We start from the raw sequence: 23356 nt of genomic DNA, 5'->3' as shown, positions 1-23356 counted from the left end.
CCATCTTCAGTCTGACATTGATCAAACATGCAATCAAGAGGCATTCATAATTTTTGGTGATTGGAAAGCAAAAGTTGAGAACCAAGAAGAAAGAACAGGAGTTGGAAAATATGGCCTTGGTGATAGAAATGTAATTGGAGAATCAAATGATAGAATTGTGCAGGGCAAATGACTTCTTCATCACAAATTCCATTTTTCTTTCTTTTTTTACACATCATTTTATTGGGGGCTCATACAACTCTTATCACAATCCATACATACGTCAGTTGTATAAAGCACATTTGTGCATTCATTGCCCTCATCATTCTCAAAACATTTGATCTCCACTTAAGCCCTTGGCATCAGCTCCTCATTTTTCCGCCTCCCTCTTGAACCCTTGATAATTTATAAATTTTTCATATCTTACACTGTTCAATGTCTCCCCTTACCTACTTTTCTATTGTCCATCTTCCAAGGAGGAGGTTATATGTAGATCCTTGTAATTGGTTCCCCCTTTTCACCCCACTCTCTTTCCACCCTCCTGGTATTGCCACTCTTGGCACTGGTCCTGAAGGGATCATCTGTCCTGGATTCCCTGTTTCCAGTTCCTATCTGTACCAGTGTGCATCTTCTGGTCTAGCCAGATTTGAAAGGTAGAATTGGGATTATGATAGTGGGGTGGGGGAACATTTAGGAACTAGAGGAAAGTTGTGCTGTTTCATCATTGCTACACTGCCACCTGACTGGCTGATCTCCTCCCCGCAATCTTTCCGTAAGGGGATGTCCAGTTGCCTAAAGATGGGTCTTGGGTCCCCAATCTGCACTCCCCCTCATTCACAATGATTTTATTTTTTGTTCTTTGATGCCTGATACTGGATCACTTCGATACCTCGTAATCACACAGTCTGGTGTGCTTCTTCCATGTGGGCTTTGTTGCTTCTCAGCTAGATGGCCACTTGTTTACCTTCAAGCCTTTAAGACCCCAGATGCTATATCTTTTGATAGCTAAGCACCATCAGCTTTCTTCACCATATTTGCTTATGCACCCATTTGTCTTCAGTGATCACGTCGAGAAGGTAAGCATCATGGAATGCCAGTTTAATAGAACAAGCTATTCTTGCATTGAGGGAGTACTTGAGTGGAGGCCCAATGTCCATCTGCTGCTACCTTAATACTAACCCTATAAATATAAGCACATAGCTCTATTTCCCCATCCTCATATGTAAATATATTTACACAGGCACATGCCTGTATTTATACCTCTCTAAATGCCCTTTGCCTCCTAGTTCTTTCCTCTATTTTCTTTTACTTTCCTCTTGTGCTCAGTCTTCATTTGGGTTTCAGTAATTCCTCTCAGTTTCATTATCCTTGATCGCCCCTCACCCTAGAAGAATTTACTTGAGAGGATGGAACTGAAGCTGCAGCTAGGGGAGAGGGCCATGTTCGATCAGAGCAAATAGGAGCAAAGGATGGGGAGGAAGAGAGAGTGGAGTACAACCTGGCCCATCAGGCCTGGAGGATTATATCCCCGCTCTGAACAGCCAATGGACAGAGTGGGCAATATGGCTGATCCCACTACAAGACACACAGTCCCTTGATGGCCCAGGGCCCTAAGGGGGAACAACACTGGAGAGTCAGGGCTGGGATTGGTCCAGACTGACCCTGTGACACTGAGGCAAACCACTGAAAGCATGCAGCAGAGCAACCGTGGGAGCAGAGCAGGGAGCCCCTGAGGGAGTACAAAGGATAGACTCTGGGGCCAAAGCATGATACCCCATTGGACCTGACTGAAGGACATGCCTAGAGATAAAAAATCAGACCTTGATCTATTTACAGGTTTTTCTTTCTTTTAAAAATTTTTTTCTTTTAATTAATTTATTCTTCTATGGGTAATTGGTTTCCCTTTTTCTTGTCATAGCTGTGTTCTCACTCATCGCCTCTCTTGTTATAACTTGATTTTTGGTGCATATCATTATCTCTATAGATCTATCTAGATAAGATAGCTGGATGAATAGTCTGGAGGAGAAAACAATGGGACCAGTGGTTCCAGGGGGACACAGGAGAGGGGACAAGGAAGTTGTGCTGACTAACCCAGGGACAGGGCAGCAACAAGTGATCCAAAATCAGTAGCAAGGAGAGTGTGAGTGGCCTGGTAGGGATTCAGCAAAGGGCAAGGTAACCGAGAGAAATTACTGAAAACAAAATGAAAGCTGAGCATGATAGTGGGACAAGAGGAAAGTCAAAGGAAATAGAGGAAAGAACTAGGTGACAACAGGTATTTATAGAGGTCTAAAGACTGAAATGTACATATGTCAATATTTATATGAGTGTAGGGAAACATCTATATTTACAGGTTTAGTACTAAGGCAGTAGATGGACATTGGGCCTCCACTCAAGCACTTACTCAATGCAAGAACACTTTGTACTATTAAATTGGCATTCCAGATGCACACCTTCCCGACACGATTGCTGAAGAAAAATGTGTTCATAAGCAAATGTGGTGAAGAAAGCTGTTGGTGCTTAGCTATCAAAAGATATAGCGTCTGGGGTCTTAAAGGCTTGAAGATAAATAAGTGGCCATGTAGCTGAGAAGCATCAAAGCTCACATGGAAGAAGCACACCAGCCTGTCTGACCACAAGGTGCAGATGGGACAAGTTATCCGACATCAAAGAACTAAAAATCATATCAATGGGTGCCCACCTCCCTGATATGATCAATGAAGACAAACAAGTGCATAAGCAAATGTGGTGAAGAAAGCTGATGGTGTCTAGCTATCAAAAGATATAGTGTCTGGGGTCTTAAAGGCTCGAAGACATTACCCTTGATCATGCCCTACCAGACCTCCTACATCCTCCTCACCACTGATTTGGATCACTTGTTGTTCCCTTGTCCCTGGGTTTGTTAACACCACTTCCTTTCCCCCCACCTTCCCCTCTACTATGTCCCACCAGGAACTGCCAGTCTCATGATTTTCTCCTCCAACCTATCTTACTTAGACAGACCTGACAAATACCATTTTTCAACAATACAAAAGGCAACAATATACACATGGAATTCTCCAGATGGAGTACATGGAAATCAAATTGACTACATTAGTGGAAAGAGATGGAGAAACTTAGTATCAGCAGCTAAAATGAGGTCAGAGACTGAATGTGGGAAGACCGTGCATCAATTGCCGATATGTAAGTTCATATTGAAGTTGAAGAAAATTAAAACAAGTCCACAAGAGCCAAATATGACCTTGAGTACATCCCACCTGAATTTCAAGAACATCTCAAGAACAGATTTAACACATTGAATACAATGACAGAAGACCCAACCAACGAACTGTTGAGTCGCATTAAAAACATAATACATGAAGAAAGCCAAAGATCATTAAAAAGACAAGAAAGTAAAGAAAGATCAAAGTGAATGTCAGAAGAGACTCTAAAACATTCTCTTGGTCATAGAGTGGCTAAGGTAAATGGAAAAAATGATGACGTCAAAGAGCTGGGCAGATCAAAAAGACAACGTACTACCCCCACCCCCCGCCCCCCGAAGGGAACTAATAACACAAATATGGGTGAAGGGAGACAATGGCCAGTGTAAGACACGAAATAGCAATCATAATATATAATTGATCAAGGATTCACGAGGGTGGGGTGGTGGGGGAGAGAGGGGGAAAAAGGAGGAACTAATACCAAGGGCTTGAGTAAGAGAAATTGTTTTGGAAATGTTGATGGCAACAAATGTACAAGTGTGCGTAATACTACCTGAATAATGGGTTGTTATAAGATGTGTTAGAGACCCCCAATAAAATGATTAATTTTGAAAATGGCCCCCCAAAAGACAAAGTATTATAATGAAATGTGCAATAGAACACCTAAAAGGAATAATGCACTCAGCATATCTTAAACTAAATAACTCAAGGAAAAAAATCAAGATTCAAGTGCCGGTATTGAAAGATTCTCTGGGAAAAATACTGAACGATGCAGGAAGCAACAAAAGATGGGAAGACTCCACAGAGTCACTATGCCCAAGATAACTAGGCACTATTCCACCATTTCAGGAGGTAGCAGATGAGCAAGAACCTTAGTCTAGCAAAATGGTTCTGTTGGAAGAAGTCCACGCTGCACTGAAAAGAGTAGCCAAAAGCAAGGCTCCAGGAATTGATGGAGTACCAGCTGAAATGCTTTAACAAGCTGATGAAGCACTCCCTTTTCTATATCAAGAAATTTGGAAACAACTACATAACCAATTGACTGGGAAAGATCCATATTTGTACCTATTCCAAAGAAAAGTGACCTAACAAAATGTGGAAATCATTGAACACTATCATTAATAACATATGTAAGCAAATTTTTGCTGAAGATCATCCAATTGCAGCAGTGCATTTCCAGGGAGTGGCTAGAATTGCAAGACAGATTCAGAAGAGGAAATGGAAAAGGGCTAACTAGAGGGAGCGCTAGAACTGATTGTGATGATGTACATATAACTCCTTCAAAAAGCAATTTAAATATGCACATGTATGATATGTGAATAGTTTATCAAGAAAACTACTAAAATATAAGTAAAGGGAACAAAACTTGATCAGTGGTTATCATGGGTGCAGGAGGAAGAGTTGTTGCTTAGGGGCATTGAATTTATAGTAATGGTGGTGGAATAATTTAGAGAAGGGTATCAAAAATGCTTGTACAACACAAAGAGTATAATCAATGGCACTGAAATATACATTAGAAGTTGGGGAACTGGAGAATTTATTGTTGCGTATATTTTTGCCACAATTAAAAAGTAATTACATGAATTTAAAAAAGAAAGAAAAGAGAGCTAATAGCTGATGGACCTTGGCTACAAGTAAAGCATACCAGAAAGAGGTTGACTTGTGTTTTATTGACTATGCAAAGGCCTTGACCGTAAAGATCCTAACAAGCTCTGAATAGTCGTGAGGAGAATGGGAAGTCCAGAACACTTACTCGTGCTCATGGAGAACTTACCAACGCATCAAGAAGCAGTCATCTGACCGGAACAAGGAAATACTGCATGGTTTAAAATCAAGAAAGGTGTGCCTCCAGTTTGCATCTTATCACCATTCTTTTCAAATCTGTGTGCTAAACAAATCATCAGAGAGGTTGGCCTATAAGAAGAACTCAGCGTCAGGACTGAAGGAAGATTTATTAACATCCTGCAATATGTAGATGACACAGCTTGCTGGCTGAAAATGAGGAAGACTTGAAGCACTTGCTCACGAAGATCACGGGTTTGCAGCCTTGAGCATGGATTTCAAGTGAGCGTAAAGAAAACCAAAATCTTCATAACTGGACAATAGTTAACATCATGATAAATGCAGAAAAGATTAAAGTTGTCCGGGATTTCCTTGTGCTTGGATCCATAATCAATGCTCATGGAAGTAGCAGCTAGGAGATCAAATGGCACATTGCACTGGGTAGATCTACTACACAAGATCTCTTTAAAGTGTGAAAATGAAGGATGTCACTTTGAGGACTAGGGTGCACCCGACCCGAGCCCCGGCATTTTCAGTGGCTTCATATGTGTGTGAGATTTGGTTATTAAATGCATGAAGAACTGATGCGTTTGAAATAGAGTGCTGATGAAGAATCTTGAAACTCTCTTGAACAGCCAAAGAACAAAGAAAACTATCTTGGAAAAAGTGCAACCTTAGAAGTAAAGATGGCAAAACTTCCATCTCATGTACTTGGGACATGGTTTTAGGAGAGACTAGTCCCTGGAAAAGGACATCATGCTTGTGAAAGTAGAGGGGTCGTGAAAAGAGAGGCAGACCCCTGACAAGATGGATTGGTATAGTGGCTGCAACAGTGGGCTCGAACATAATAGTAATTACGAAGATGAAGCAGACCCATCTTGTTTTAGAGTCTCTTTTGTGCACAGAGTTGCTATGAGCTAGAGCAGACTGACAGCAACTAACAACAATATCATTAGTAATATGTATTGCACTCAATGTTGCAACATCGAATTTGTCCATGCTATAATTCTCTTGCCAACCCTCAAGGACACATAAAGATCAGGTTTATAAAGATAATGATAATAACAAGAACAAAAGACAATAATAATTAAAACTAAATAAGAGAAAAAGAAGAAAAATTCAACTTATGATAGAATGAATTTACAAATGGAGTCTCCAGTAGATAATCTTGTTGTGACTTAGGGATTACCTATACCTAGTATCATTTGTTAAAAGACTATTCTTTCGCCTCCAGCCTCCTGCTCGGTGCTGGAGCCTCATGCCTGGTCTCCGCCCCACCTTGCCTCGGCCCACGCTGTGCGTGGACCTGGCCGGTAAGATCATGGCCATGCAGGAGGTGAGCATGCTACCTTGAAATATGTCCAACTCCACTATTTGACTCTCTATAACTATATTATATATATAACAACCGTACAATTGTGCTTATTGAACCGTGATTTGTGGTGGGGGGCTGGCACCCCCAATTCAACCACATAGAGTATTGGTGCAAAGGCTATAGTTAACCAGCCAATTAAAAATGACTTTCCCTTGCCTTTCTCCTTCCTCTCAACAACTGTGTAGTGGGACTGAGTGATTGATGGTTTGCTTTGACAACTGTAGCCTATAGACCAGCAGTTCTCAACCTGTGGGTCGCGACCCCTTTGGGGGTAGAACGACCCTTTCCCAGGGGTCGCCCAATTCATAACAGTAGTAAAATGACAGTTATATGAAGTAGCAACGAAAATAATTTTGTAGTTGGGGGTCACCACAACATGAGGAACTGTATTAAAGGGTTGCAGCATTAGGAAGGTTGAGAGCCACTGCCCTAGACTATATCAGGTCTAGGACTGTGCCCTTATCAATCAAGTCCTTGGAAAGACTAGCCACTACCATGCTTTAGTACCCTTATAGAGTGAACTGGGAAAAACCCTTTCATATATGCTGGTTGGGGTTCAGATACCAAAGACTTGCCAACAGCAGCAAGACAATGGGTAGATAAAGTTTGAAATCAATCACTTTTAGTTTATAATTACTATTATGTTTTCCTTTTCAACTTGTAGTTAATGATTAAAAGTAAAAAATACAACCAAACAACCAAACCCACCACCATCGAGCTGATTCTGACTCATTGCAATCTTGTAGGACAGGTTAGAAATGCACCTTGTGTCTTTCCAAGGCTGGGACTCTACGAGAGTAGAAAGTCACATCTTTCTCCTGAGAAGAGGCTGGTGATTTCGAACTGCTGACCTTGTGATTAGTGGCTCAACTCATAATCACTACGCCTATAGTGAAAGGTTTTCTTTTCACCCGTCTCCAACCATTCCTTTCCCCTTGAGTCTACTTCCAGAGGTAGCTTACCCATAGACAATCACATAAATAAAGAGCCTTCAAAAATCTGTGGAAAACTTCTATTATCTTTTAATTCCACTTTCCCACACTCTTTGAAGCTTCCTGTACATTCTTGAAGAAAAGAACGGTGTCAGATTGTCGTAGGTAAGGACACTAGGCATGCATTGCAATAACCTTTTTCTTTCACTTACAGAAGTGAAAGTAGCTATTTTTCAAATTGCAAAACAATGCATGCTTATTATAGGAAACCAAGAACACAGAAAAAGGAAAAAGAAGTGTCTTAGTTACCTAGTACCATCACCACACACACCTAGTACCATCACCACACACACCTAGTACCATCACCACACACACCTAGTACCATCACCACACACACCTAGTACCATCACCACACACACCTAGTACCATCACCACACACACCTAGTACCATCACCACACACACCTAGTACCATCACCACACAAATACTATGAGTGGCTTTAAAGAACAAAATGGATTTTCTCACCATACAGGGAGCTGGAAGCCTGAATTCAGGTCGTGGCCCTTGCCTTGTCTGTCCTACCTTCTGCCCGCTATCCTTGCAGACGCATCTGTCTCCATGGTCTGTTTTCCTCGCCCCCCCCCCCCGCCGTGTGTCTCTATGTCTAGTCTCTGCTTTGCTTTTATAACACAAAAGTGATCCGACGGAAAACCTCTCCTGCTTGTATAGACCCTAATTACCATCATAAGGAAAACCCTACATAAAAATAGGATCATGATTATAGGTATGGGACAAGGATTTCCATCCAATTCACCCTGTGAATCCCACAAAATTCATATCTAGTCCCCTATGCAAATCTCATTTAACCTAACATAGGAAGAAAATGAAATGGCCATGACCTTGCCATTTAGACATTATCTCATGATTATTTATGCTTTCTTCTAGTGTTCTTTCTCCCCACACATGACATATACATTGGGTCTTTCTGGTTTCACTTAATATACTCTTTCAAGTGTCCCAAGTCATTAGCCTTCTACTTATCATTATTAATGGCTTTGTATCATAATATACTTAACCAAGACCTGTTTTTGAAACTTGGCTTGATTAGAATTTTGCACCATGATAAACCTTCACTTAATATATATGCAGTCTTCGTTTACTGATGACTTTGACTTCAAATGAAAATTTTCTTAGCAGAAAGAGCTATGCTGGCAGGGAGGGAGGGGGAGAGAGTGGGGAACTGATGCCAGGGGCTTGGGTGGAGGACGGGTGTTTCGAGGGTGGTGATGGCAGCAGGTGTGCAAATGTGCCTGACATACGGTGGATGTATGCGTGGATTGTGATGGGAGTTGTGCGGGCCCCCAATAAAATGATTAAAGAACTAAATAAACATGTATGCACACACCAAAAAAGAAAGAAAGAAAGCTATGCTAGTCTTGATGACTTGTATGATCAGGGCATTGAATCTGACTATATACATTTAACAAAAGATATTTACAATTTTTAAAATGCACTTTTGGTCGTTTGGTTGGGGGCTCGTGCGGCTCTTGTCCCAGTCCATGCATACATTGGTTGTGTGGGGCACGTTTGTGTATTCGTTGCTCTCATCATTGCTCTCCCCCTGGGCCCCTGGCATCAGCTCCTCGTTTTTTTCCCCTCCCTCACCGCTCCCTCTTGAACCCTTGATGGTTTGTAGATTATTATTTTGTCATGTATTTCCCTGTCCGGCGTCTCCCTTCACCCGCTTTTATGTTGTCCGTCCCCGGGAGGGTGAGGATCTCATGTGGTCGGTTCCCGCTTTTCGGCCCCCCTCTCCCTCTGCCCTCCCAGTGTCCTCGCACCACTGGTCCTGGGGGATCATCCGCCCTGGATCCCTGCATTTCCAGATCCTGTCTGTGCTGGTGTGCATCCTCTGGTGTGGCCGGAATTGTGGGGTGGGGTTGGGATCATGATGTGGCGCGGGGAGACGTTTGGGAGATAGTGGAAGGTTGTGTGTTTCATCGCTGCTGCACTGCGGCCTGGCTGGCTCTTCTCCTCCCCGGAGCCCTTGGGGGGCAGGGGGTAGGGGGGGTGTCCAGTGGCCTGCGGATGGGCTTTCGGTCTCCACTCTTCCTGCCTCATTCACTATGAAGGGATTTTTTGTTCTGATGATGCCTGTTCCCTGGTCCCTTCCACACCTCATGGTCGCAGGCTGGTGTGCTTCTTCCACGTTTGTTGCTTCTGGGATGGATGGCCCCTTGTTTACCTTCAGGCCGTTGGGACCCCAGGTGCTGTATCGTTTGACGGCTGGGCACCATCAGCTTTATTCGCCGCATTTGCCTGAGCACCCATTTGTCTTTGGCGGTGGTGTCATGGAGGTGAGCACACTATGATGTGATTTTTTGTTCTTTGATGCCTGATGGCTGATCCCTTCGGCACCTCGTGATCACACAGGCTGGTGTGCTTCTTCCATGTGGGCTTTGTTGCTTCTCAGCTAGATGGTCGCTTGTTTACCTTCAAGTCTTTAAGACCCCAGACATTATCTCTTTTGATAGCAGGGCACCATCAGCTTTCTTCACCATGTTTGCTTATTCGCCCGCTTTGTCTTTGGCAGTTGGTTGGGAGCGTGAGCATCATAGAATGCCAATTTGATAGAGGGAAGAATTCTTGCATTGAGTGAGTGCTTGAGTGGAGGCTCAGTGTCCTTCTGCTACCTTAATACTAAACCTATAAATGTGTGCACATAGATGTATTTCCCCATCCTCATATATAAATATATTTACATTTATACATACCTTTATTTAGACCTCTAAGAGGCCCTTAGCCTCCTAGTTCTTTCCTCTATTTCCTTTGACTTTCCTCTTGTCCTGCTATCATGCTCAGTCTTCATTTGGGTTTCAGTAATTCCTCTTGGTTACATTACCCTTGATCACACCCTGCTGGGCCTCCTACACCCTCCTCACCATCAATTTGGATCACTTGTTGTTCCCTTGTCCTTGGGTTTTTGACACCACTGCCTTTTCCCCCACCTCTCCTCTTCCATATCCCCCCCCCCAACTGTCGGTCCATTGTTTTCTCCTCCAGATTGTTCATCCAGCCTGTCTTGTTTGGACAGACCTGCAGAGATAATAACATGCACAAAAACAAGACAGCAAAACCATGCAACAATGTACAACAGAACAACAGCAATAACACACCAATGACAAAAAACAAAACCAAACACAGCAAGAAAGAAAAGCTTGTAGTTAGTTCAAAGACTGTTTGTTGGCCTTTGGGAGTGTTTTCCAGTCCAGTCTGTTGGGGTGCCACGCCCTGGCCCCAAAGTTCACCTTCAGCATTCCCTGGGGTACTGGCTGCTCTGTTCCCTTCCCTTGCTATTCTGTTGCACCCTCCTTGTTGTTTTGTCTTGGTGTGACGGGATCGGATCAGGCGCAATTCCCACGCTGTGTCTCCGGTGTTGTCCCCTGTGGGACTGTGGGTCGGTGGGGAGCATCGTGTCTTGTGGTGGGGCTGGTCATGTGGCCCTCTCTGTGGACTGACTGCTCTAACTGCGGGCATCGTCCTTGGGGCCTGGTGGGCCAGGGTGTGCTCCACTCTCTCCTCCTCCCTTCCATCTGCTCCTGTGTGCTCCCATCAGATGTGTCCCTCTCCCGGTGCTGCAGATTCAATGCCGTCCTTCAAAATAAAGTCTTCTAGGGAGAGGGTCAGGTGTCCACGTAGTGGTTGGGATTGGGGCCGGCCCCTCAAACCTCTCCACTGGTTCCCTACTCCACGCCGGCATGTTACATTCACATATTGGAGCACTGGGTTGAAGTCTGGCCCCTCTTTCCCTGTGGAGATGTGAGCAGTGCTCTCCACTTGGTTGGGTGAGTTGGTGCCTTGTGCCGCCCTACCCATTTCTTTTTTATTATTATAAAATGCACATTTTAAATAAAATGAACTCTCAGAAGGGGGGAAAAAGACTATTCTTTCCTCATTAAACAACCTTGGCACCCTTTCAATTGACCATATATGTAAAGGATTATTTCTGGGATCTTTGTTTTGTTTTGGGGGTTCGCTTTTCTAGCCCATTCATGCACTTGTTTATGTCTATCCTTATGCCTGTATGATATTGATTTTGTTTTGTCTTTGTCACTTTTGAAGTTTTAAATATAATCCCCTGGTCTAATAGATTCTTTAAGGTTTCCTATACAAATCCACAAATAGCTATAACCACTTTTTTCTGACTTAGATGCCTTTTATTTCTTGTCTGCTTATTCTGGTCATCATTTCCAATACTATGTTAAATAGAAGTAGTAAAAATGGAAATCTTTGTTTTTCATAATATTAGTGGGAAATTGAGAATGATATAAAGTGTGGGTTTTTAATATATGACCTTTATCATATCCAGAAAAATTTTTTGTTCCTAGTTTATTGTTTTATTATGAGAGGGTATTGGGTTTTGCCAAATGCCGTGTGTACAACAATTGTGATAGTCATGTGAGTTGAAAAAATCATTCTATTATTAGTATGTTGCCTTATATATTGATTTATTTTTTGTTTTGAGCCATTCTTCTGTTCCTGGGATAAATTTCACACAGTCATAGTGTTAGGCAGATAGGGCAGGGATGGGATGTCCAGTGACACATACCCAGAGAGCCAAGAGCAGGAACAAAGGGCAGCGCACTGCACATGTTCAGAGACCAAGGTTTCCCGCTGGTGGGCGTGGGTGGGCGTTAAACCTGGATCGGCCCACCTGGGCCAGGTGAATTCAATTCAGCCAAGGGGGTCAACCACGGGTCGTCCACCACGCCTTCCCGTGGAATCCTTGAAAAGGCAGGAGCCTAGAGTCTGGAGACAGAGTACTTGGGAGAGATCTAACATAGAGTCTCAGGGAAAGAGATCTTTGCGTGACGCTGAGCAGTCTCTGCCAGGCTGCATGGTTGGGAGAAATCCTGTGAGTGCCGGGTAAAACCTGAAACTTCTTCTAACTCTCATTAAACTCACTTGGATCACAAGCCAGGCTTCACGTGAATTCTTTCTCACGCGGAGCCAAGGACCGAGGTGCAACTCTATCTCCAGAAAGTTCTAACAATAGTGTTTAATACTTTTTATATATTGCTTAATTCAGTTTCCCAATTTTTGTTGAGAAAATTTGCATCTATAGTCATCAAAGAACTTGGCCTTTCCTTTTCTTTTGCCATGTCTTTGTCTGCTTTTGACATCAAAGTAATTCTGGCCTCATTGAATTTGTGATGAATGTTTTCTTTTTTTCTGAAAAACTGTTGGAGAGTGGTCGGCCTTAACAATTCCCTAAACCAAGGCCGTGAGCTCAGAGTGTTCCTTAGTAGGGAGGCTGGGAACTGGATCTTTCTCTCTTTTACAATCCCTTCCCCATGTCCAGCAAAGTTCTTCACTTTTCTGAGCAAAAGTTGAAAACAAAGAGAAGTTGGAAAATATGGCCTTGGATTTAGAAATGAAATTGGAGAACTGAATAATAGAATTTTGCAAGATTATTAACTCCTTCATCACAAATACCTTTGTCACCAACACAAAAGGCAACCATACAAGTGGGCTTCTCCAAATGGAGGACATAGAACTCAAATGGACCACATCTGTGGAACAAGATGATGGAGAAACGCAACATTAGCAGCTAAAAGCAGGAGAAGGGCTGACTGGGGGAACAACCATCAGTTGTGCATATGTAAGTTCAGGTTGAAGCTGAAGAAAGTTAAAACAAGTCCACAAAAGCCAAAAGTCAATCTTGAGTCTGTGCCATCTGAATTTCTACAAGAGCTCAGGGGCAGATGTAGCACATTGAACACTATTGACAGAAGACCTGATGAGCTGTGGCATGACAACAAGAACATCACACATGATGAGAGCAAAAGGTCATTAAAAGATAGGAAAGAATTCAACCGGCTGTTTCGGGCCACGGGCTTTCTCTCCTCGAACCATGGCCCAGTTTATCAGTGACTTGGTGGAGAAGGCCCCGGGGCTGGTGAACGCTGCTGTGACTTACTCGAAGCCTCGGCTGGCCACATGTTGGCACTCTGCCAGGGTGGAGCTGGTTCCTCCGACCCCTGCGGAGGTCCCTGCAGCGATCCAGAGCCTGAAGAAAGTAGTCGAGAGTGCTAGGACTGGGCGTTTCAAGCAGCTCACAGTTAAGGAAGCTCTGCTGAATAGTTTGGTGGCCACTGTAGTGTGGATGTGGTTTTATATTGTCGAGATCATAGGCAAACGAGGCATCATTGGCTATGATGTTTGAAGACCAGTCTTTAACATCTGGTTATATTGGTTTGCTCTTTGAGTTTTCTTGGACCATGTGTGATCAGTCTACTCTAATAAAATAGATCATCTAAAAAAAAAAAAAGATAGGAAAGAAAAGAGCAATCCTGATGCCACATTCTTCTTCATATAATCCAGCTTCTCTGATGATTGGCTCACTATGCAGATTGAATAAGTCTGGGGAGAGGACACAACAGGACTCCCTTTATTACCACCCCTATTTCACTCCTGAAAGAAGAAAAAGCTATAAATATCTATTAATATTCCAAATTTGGAATGTATGAAGTATGAAGTTAGGAAAATTTTTAATTGTAAGAAATGAAATGGGATGCATAAAAATAGAGAGTTGGCCATTTGTGAGCTGAAATGAAATGGTATTAACCATTTTAAATCAGAAAAATCATATGGTTTACTATACTGGGGATGAAACAATCAAGAGGAATGGCTTTGCTTTCATCATCAAAAGGACTTTTAAAGATCTACCTCAAAGTACAATGCTGTCTGTGATAGGATTATGTCTATCAAAATTCAGCAAAATCCAATCAATGCAACTATTATTCAAATGTATGCACCAACTACCAAAGATTACGATAAAGAAGTTGAAGAGTTTTGCCAGACTCTTAAATCTGAAATCGATCCAACATGTCATCAAGATGCATTAATGATTAGTAGTTGGAATGTAAAGCTGAAAACAAAGAGGAAGAATAATAGTTTGTAACTGACCTTGGTGATAGAAAAGGAATTGCAGGGTTGAATGACAGAATTTGTAAGACCAACAACCTCTTCATCAAAAATACCTTTTTCCAACCACATAAAAATACAGGAAAGAAAGAAAAGATCAAAGTGGATGTCAAAGAAACTTATTCTAAATCATAGAGGAGCTAAGGCACATGGAAGAAATGATGAAGTCAAAGCGTTGAATAGAAAATTTCAAAGGGCTGCTTGAGAAGACAAAGTAAAATAATATAATGAAATGAACAAAAACCCAGAGTTCCATAATCAAAAAAGAATAATACACTCAGCATATCATAAACTGAAAGAACTCAAAAAAAAATTCAAGTCTCAAGTTGCAATATGAAAAACTCTCTGGGCAAAATATTAAGTGATACAGGAAGTATCACAAGGAGATGGAAAGAATATTCAGAGTCACTGCATCACTGTATCACAAAGAACTGGTCAACACTGAGAACCTTTGTCTTACAAAATGGTAGTGTAGGAAGAAGTCCAAGCTGCACCGAAAGCCTTAGCCAAAAACAAGGCTTCAAGAATTGATGGAATACCAACAGAAATATTTCAATTAGCTGATGAAGCACTGGAAGCACTCACTCGTCAAGGCCAGGAAATTTGGAAGACAGCCACTTGGCCAACTGACTGGAAGTGATCCATGTTTGCACCCATTCCAAAGAAAGGTGACCTAGCATAAGGCTCAAGTTATAGAACAATATCATTGATATCACATGCAAGTAAAATTGTGCTGAAAATCATCCAGCCGTGGTTGTAGCAGTACATTGACAGGGATTCAGAAGAGAATGTGGAACACAGTATATCATTGCTGATGTCATACAGATCTTGTCTGAAAGCAGAGAAAACCAGAAAGATATTTACTTGTGTTTTCTTGACCATGCTAAATCATTTAACTGTGTGGGCTATAACAACACTGGATATCCTTACGAGGAACCCTACATTGTTCTGCAGAACCCTTGCATGGAACAAGAAGTCGTTGTGCAAACAGAAGAAGGGACTACTGCATGGTTTAAAAGGAAAAGTTGCAGCCTCTCACCGTACTTATTCAATCTGTATGCTGAGCAAATCATCATGGATTATACAAGGAATAACTCAGCATCAGAATTAACGGGAGATTTATAAAAAACCTGGGATATGCAGATGACACAACCTTGCTTGCTAAAAGTGAGGGTACTCGAAGCACGTGAAGATCAGAGATCGCAGCTTTTAGTGTGGATTACACCTCAGTACCAAGAAGATTAAATCCTCACAACTAGACCACTAGGTAACATGTGATAAACACACAAAAGATTGAAATTGTCACGGATTTTGTTATGCTTGGATCGACAGTCTATGCTCATGGAAACAGCAGATAAGAGATCAAACGACACAGTGCATTGGGTAAATCTGCTACACAAGACCTCTTTGAAGTGTTAAAAAGTAATGAAATTACTTTAATTACGAAGGTGCACTCAAGTCATAGTATTTTCAATTGCCTCATATGGATGTGAAAGTTACACATAGATTAAGAATGACAAAGAAGAACTGATGCATATTAACTATGGTTCTGGCAAAGAATATTGAAGGTACTATGGACTGCCAAAAGAACAAACAAATCTGTTTTAGAAGTATTCCAAAATGCTCCTTGGAGGGAAGGCTGGCAAGACATCCTCTCATATCTGTGGACATGTTGTCAGGAGAGACCAATCCATGGAGACAGACATCATGCTTGGTAAAATAGAAAACCCAAAACAAAACTCACTGCCATGGAGTCAATGATGACTCAGAGATCCTATAGGACAGCGTAGAATTGCCCCTGTGAGTTTCTGAGACAAACTTTTTACAGGAGTAGAAAACCTGGTAAAGCAGAGGGGCAGTGAAAAAGAAGAAAATCTTCAACAAGACGGACTAACACAGTGGCTATATCGATGGGCTCACACGTAAAAACAAATTCGAGGATGGCACAGGACCAGGGAGAGTTTCATTCTGTTGTACATAGGATTGCTATGAATCAGAACTAGAGATAGCCAATGAGACTTCTGTGGGCATGGTCTTCTCCTGAGAATTCTGGGGAATCTGGTACTTCTTCCCTGGAGGTGGAAGACCCCTCTCTCTCTCTCTGCAACTCCCTGGAGACATTGCAGAAGACAAGCCACATGGACCCAACCAGACCTCTAAAGCCGGAGAAGCCACAGAGACCCCTGCCAGCACTGAGATGCTTACAACGCCACTGGACCCAAAAACTTTCTACCCACTGGCTTGTGATCGTCCTGCATTTGGCTTCATTGGATGTGTTTTGTGAGTCTGAAGAAGACATTATAGATTGGTATCAGACATATTGGGCTAATATCAGACTTATGGCCTTGGACTGGATTGGGTTGGGATGTTTTCTCACTGTTCAGTTGCTCTTGTATATAGGTCTCTTTCTTATACACATGTGTCTATGGATTTGTTTCTCTAGTCTACCCAGATACCAAGAATGGGATACTGGAAAGTAGATGTTTGTTTGACTTCTGCCTCATAGTAGTGTTTCTTCTTTGGCTAGCCAGAAGTCAGATATATCCTTGCAGTTTTCTAGAAATAATTGGGAAGATAAAGCATTGATTATTTTGTTAGTTTGTAGTTTTGTATGAAATGGCAAAAATGAATGTTTTAATATGTTTTGAGCTCAGGTATAGAGACCGCCATTTGAATTTCTCAGAAACCATACTGCTTAAGGAAAATGGCTAACAGAAGGTCAATCTGACTGACTGAAAGCATGGATCTGTTTTGATGCCTTCAGAGATCTAATCCCATATTTTTGTATGCATAGAAGTGTTTAGATAAGGATTTAGATAAGCAAAATAAGGATTGAACTTGATTGTTTTAAGAATTGAGTTTAGTATCTGTAAGGAAGTCCAGAGGCGCTAGAGACCAAATCAGTCGAATTAGAGCAAACAGACTTTATTGGGGAGAAAGACCCAGCCTGGGAGAAGTCCCAAGGTCCACAGTGTTTGGGCCGGAGGAGTCGCACTGCAGGCTACAGGGGTGATGTTTATATATGGACAGGTATGTCCGGGTTTCTGGAATGTAACGTGTCTTCCTGGTTCCGGATGTATTCGTGCTGGGTGCAGAGCAGTGGGCAAGAACAAAGCAGGCACTGAGCTAAACGGGCCCTGCTGGTGCCGGGTGCAGAGTGGTGGCCTGCGAACAAAGCGGGCACTGAGTCAAATGGGCCGTGAACAAAACGGGCCATGAGTAAAAGAAGGGAAAAAACTTGCAGAGCTGCTGACAGGTTACATAGCCAGCTCTGGTCAGCTCCGCAGGTGTGTGTGGGAGAGTCAAGGCCACGTGCTGCTAGTTGTGTCAGCCAGCTCTGGTCAGCTCCACAGGTGTGTGTGGGAGAGTCAAGGCCACGTGCTGCTAGTTGTGTCAGCCAGCTCTGGTCAGCTCCGCAGGTGTGTGTGGGAGAGTCAAGGCCACGTGCTGCTAGTTGTGTCAGCCAGCTCTGTCAGCTCCACAGGTGTGTGTGGGAGATTCAAGGCCACTTGCTGCTAGAAGCCAGCCTGGCATTGATGCAGCGATACAGTATTTGATTCTATGTTGTTTATACTGCTTTCTTATGCTTATTATTGTAGATAGAAGGATGTATTCAAATGATTTGGGGCAAGTATGAAAATAGGGCTGTCAGTCCACTTGCCTGGAGCCATTAATAATCATTAGGTGGATTTAGGACCCACCAGCAGGGAAGTCTCTGAAAAGATAAGCCCCACCCAGTACTTCTGAGTACTCAGGGCATTTGCATTCCAAGAGACTTGCCTGGGGGCTAGCTTGACAGATTAAAGATAAAAAGAAACCCTTTGGAGGTGAAGTTTGAACTCTAGTGGTCTTTTGTCAGAAGCTGGAAAAAACCTGGAACCATGAAGAAAAGTCCTCTCTGGGACTGAATGTTAAAGGGAGCCTGTGGGCAGGCTGATACTTGCTAGGTGACCACCTGGCTCTACTTGTTGAGTGGAAGTGGGAGAAATGCAGCGATAAAGAGATGGGTTGAAAAAAAAAAAAAAGAGATGGGTTGAGTCTGGCCACTGACACCCGTGGACTTGGTCCACAGTAGCTACAGGAGAAAATGAGAATGGGTTGACTGGTCTGAAGTTCATGACCTAGCCCAAGGGGGCTAGGGTTGTTGAGAATTTGTGATGGGGCCATGGTCTAAGGCAGGCAACCAATGGACACCCTGGTGAAGCTAAGAGAGGCAGCCTACATTAAGTTGACCAGAGCCGGACCAGATGAAGAGATTTTTGTGAACTGGAGCATATTGCTGTTGATTTTATGGATGGCCTGTTCTGATTTGACTTTGGTTATGGATACAGATTTCACAAGGTTCCAACTGGAAAGAAGATTCTTCATGTTGTAGAGTATGATTGTCTCCTGAGAGCACTGGGTTGATGTAAGTGGGTAATTTAGAAATTGGAGGCACCGGGAGGGAAGAGAAGGGAAAAATAAAAAAGAAATTGGATACCCAAAATTGGGGGAATAAAGACATGAAGTGGTTGGCTTACAAACTTTCATAGGTGGGGGAATATATTCATAGGATTATAGGACTAAGGGATAGGTGTCACTTCACTGCAATTGTTAGGCATAGATATTTGTGTTTTGTTCACTTATAGAATATTATGTTTAACTCCGGATAGGGCAAGATATGACAAAATAACGAGGTATAAATTACCAAGGGCACATGAGGGAGGGGGGAAAGGGGAGGGAGGGGAAAAAAAAGAGGACCTGATGCAAGGGGCTTAAGTGGGGAGCAAGTGCTTTGAGAATGATTGGGGCAGGGAATGTATGGATGTGCTTTATACAATTGATGTATGTATATGTATGGATGGTGATAAGAGTTGTATGGGTCCCTAATAAAATGTAAAAAAAGAAAAGAGGAGAAAAAAATGATTAGGGCAGGGACTGTACAGATGTGCTTTATACAATTGATGTATATATATGTATGAACTGTGATAAGAATTGTATGAGCCCCTAATAAATTGTTTAAATTAAAAAAAAAAGAATATTATGTTTAAATGAGGGTGGCACATACTGAATTGTAAGCATTTTAGTTTTATCCTGTTAGGTACAGATACGATTTTATTATTGTTTGGAAATGATATATGGCTAAAGAGTTATGTGAAAGTGTTAAGTTGACAAGGGGTGGCTGTGGTAGTCACCTAATCTGGTGTCAATTTAAGGATTAAGAGAGGCTGTCAATCTGGAGATAGCCAATGAGACTTCGTGTGGGCATGGCCTTCTCCTGGGAAATCTGGTACTTTCTCCTTGGAGGCGGCAGACACCTCTCTCTCTCTCTCTCTCTCTCTCTCTCTCTCTCTCTCTCTCTCTCTCTCTCTCTGCTACTCCCTGGGAGACATTGCAGAAGACAAGTCACATGAACTCAACTAGACCTCTAAAGCAGAGAAGCCACAGAGAGACCCCTGCCAGCACTGAGATGCTTACAATGCCACTGGACCCAAAGACTTCCTACCCACTGGCTTGTGATCGTCCTGCATTTGGCTTCATTGCTGACTCTGTTTTGTGAGTCTGAAGAGGACTTTATAGATTGGTATTGGACATATGGGCTAATATCAGACTTATGGCCTTGGACTGGACTGGGTTGGGATGTTTTCTCAATGTTCAGTTACTCTTGTATATAAATCTCTTTCTTATACACATATGTGTGTCTATGGATTTGTTTCTCCAGTCTACCCAGACTAACACACTGGTACAATAACAAATACATGGATCAACAGAACAAAATTGAAAACCTAGTAATAAATCCATTCATCTACACACAGCTGATATTTGACAAAGGGCCAAAACACATGAAAAGGGGAAGAAAATAGGCTCTTTAAAAAATGATGCTGGCAAAACTGGATTTCCATTTACACAAGATTGAAGCAAGACCTATATCTCACACCATATTAAAAAAAACAAACCTCAAAATGACTAGAAGACATAAATCTGTGGTTCTCAATCCTCCTAATGCTGCGACCCTTTAATACAGTTCCTCACGTTGTGGTGACCCCCTAACCATAAAATTATTTTTGTTGCTACTTCATAACTGTAATTTTGCTACTGTTTTGAATCATCATGTAAATCATAAAGTATTTTCTGATGATCTTAGGCAGCCCCTGTGAAAGGCTTGTTCGACCCCCAAAGGGGTCGCGACCCATAGGTTGAGAACTGCTGGACTAGAGGAAAGTTGTGTTTTGTTGGTGCTATACTGCACCCTGACTGGCTGTCTCTTCCTCATGACCCTTCTGCAAAGGGAAGTCCAATTGTCTATAGATTGGCTTTGGAAGACATCTCACTCTGCCCTCCCCCTCATTCACATGGACATGATGTTTTTGTTTTGGGTCTTTGATGCTTGATACTTGATCCCATCAACACCAGTTATGGTTACACAGGCTGGTGTGCTTCTTCCATATGGGCTTTGCTGCTTCTTAACTAGATGGCCGCTTGTTTATCTTCAAGCCTTTAAGACCCCAGATGCTCTATCTTTTGATAGCTGGACACCATCAACTTTCTTTTGCTTCGCCACATTTGCTTATGTCCCCATTTTGTCTTTGGCAATCATGTCAGGGAAGGTGAGCAACATGGAATGCCAGATTATTAGAACAAAGTATTGTGTTGAGAGAGTGCTTGAGTGGAGGCCCAGTGTTTGTCTGCTGCCTTAATACTTAACAAATAAATATGTGTACATAGATCTATTTCCCTATCGTTGTATATGAATGTATTTACATATGTGCATGCCTGCACTGAGACCTGTAGGGATGTTGTTTGCCTCCTAATTCATTCCTCGATTTCCTTTTCCTTTCCTCTTGTCCCACTCTCATGTTCGGCCTTCATTCGGGTTTCAGTCATTTGTCTTGATTACATTGCCCTTGATCAAGGCCCAACAGGTATCCTATGCCCTTCTCACCATTGATTTTTAGACCACGTGTTCCCTTGTCCCTGGATTTGTTGGCACATCCCTTCCTTTCCTCTGCCTCTCCCCCTCACATGTCCCCCTGGAACAGCTGGTCCCATTGTTGTCTCCTCCAGACTGTCTATCCCACCTATCTTATCTAGATAGACCATAAATGTACCATTAAATATAATTTTTAAAATATACAAGCACAGAAGACAAAGTAGAGTAACTGAGTACTCCTGAATATTAGACACTTGTGTACATCAAGAGATTTTACAAAAAAAAAATTAAATAAAAGTGTTTACCAAAAGAATGAACAAAAGAGCGCACAGACTAAGTAAAAAAATTTTGGCAATGACATATCAGACAAGGGGCTAATCTAAAAACTGTATAGAAAAACTCAATACCTGAACAGGAAAAGACAAATAATCCAATTTGAAAAATAGACAGAGGTCATGAACAGACCATCAAAGAAGATGATGTTCAGGTAGTCAATAAACATAAGGCATGTGCAAGATCATGCAAATCAAAACAACAATGAAATATTATGTCACCCCAGTATTAATAGCAAAATTCAAAAAACTTCAGAAAACATCTTGCAGTAGACACCGAAGTCAATTGGCATAATTTGGTTCACTAAGACAATGTTCTCCATCCTACTTTGGTGAGTAGCAACTGGGGTCTTAAAAGTTTGTGAGCCTCTCCCGACACAACGGCTGGAGCCAAAGTGGGTGAACAAGTAAATGTGGTGAAGAAAGCTGATGGTGCCCGGCTATCAAAAGAGATAGTGACTGGGGTCTTAAAGGCTTGAAGATAAACAAGCGGCCATCTAGCTCAGAAGCAACAAAGTCCACATGGAAGAACACACCAGCCTGTGTGATCGAGTGGTCCAAAGGGATCAGTTACCAGGCATCAAAGAACAAAAAATCATATCATTGACTGCACACCTCCATGATAGGATCGCTGAAGACAAATGGGTGCATAAGCAAATGTGGTGAAGAAAGCTGATGGTGCCCGGCTATCAAAAGAGATAGTGTCTGGGGTCTTAAAGGCTTGAAGGTGAACAAGCGGCCATCTAGCTCAGAAGCAAAAAAGCCCACATGGAAGAAGCACACCGGCCAGTGCGATCACGAGGTGCCAAGGGACCAGGTATAAGGCATCATGCAAAAAAAAAAACAACAACGATATAAGTGTGTGTATGTATGTGTATATATGTGTATACGTATATGTATATATATACCATTATTAAATGAAGGGGGAAGTGCAGAGTGGAGACCCAAGGCCCAAGTGTCGGCCAATGGAGATCCCTTCATAGAGGCGTTTAGGAGAGGAGATGGGTTAATTAGGGTGCGAGGTAGTACCGATGAAGAACACAGCTTTCCCCCAGATCCTGGATGCTTCCTCCCCCCAACTACCATGATCCGAATTCTACCTTGCAGGCCTGGATAGGACAGAGGCTGTACACTGGTACATATGAGGGCTGGAGGTACAGGGAATCCAGGGTGGATGATACCTTCAGGACCAAGGGTGTGAGGGACGATGCTGGGAGAGTGGAGGGTGAGTGGGTTGGAAAGGGGGAACTGATTACAAGGATCCACATGTGACCTCTTCCCTGGGAGAGGGACAGCAGAGAAGGGGGGAAGGGAGACTCCGGATAGGGCAAGATATGACAAAATAATGAGGTATAAATTACCAAGGGCACATGAGGGAGGGGGGAAAGGGGAGGGAGGGGAAAAAAAAAAGAGGACCTGATGCAAGGGGCTTAAGTGGAGAGCAAATGCCTTGAGAATGATTGGGGCAGGGAATGTATGGATGTGCTTTATACAATTGATGTACATATATGTATGGATGGTGATAAGAGTTGTATGAGTCCCTAATAAAATGTAAAAATGAAAAGAGGAGAAAAAAATAATTAGGGCAAAGACTGTACAGATGTGCTTTATACAATTGATGTATGTATATGTATGAACTGTGATAAGAATTGTATGAGCCCCTAATAAATTGTTAAAATTAAAAAAAAAAACTCCAAAAAAAAAAAGTTTGTGAGCAGCCAGCTAAGGTACAACTTAGACGACCACTCTTCATTCGGAATCCACAAAACACCTCCTACGATGGATGAACCAGAGGACATGACACGGAGTGAAATCAGTCAATCACAAAAGGACAAATATTGTCTGAGACCACTATTATGC

General features: G+C 42.4%; 1 pseudogene; it reads left to right on the top strand.

The window, feature by feature from the left end:
- The first annotated feature begins 13181 nt into the window (after nucleotides 1–13181).
- LOC142451036 (ATP synthase F(0) complex subunit g, mitochondrial pseudogene) lies at nucleotides 13182–13576 on the top strand (annotated as a pseudogene).
- The last annotated feature ends 9780 nt before the right edge of the window (nucleotides 13577–23356 follow it).

The sequence above is a fragment of the Tenrec ecaudatus genome, chromosome 6, assembly GCF_050624435.1.
Source record: "Tenrec ecaudatus isolate mTenEca1 chromosome 6, mTenEca1.hap1, whole genome shotgun sequence".
Taxonomy (NCBI): domain Eukaryota; kingdom Metazoa; phylum Chordata; class Mammalia; order Afrosoricida; family Tenrecidae; genus Tenrec; species Tenrec ecaudatus.
The sequence above is the reverse complement of the archived record's forward strand: the minus strand, read 5'-3'. Positions and strand labels throughout refer to the sequence as shown.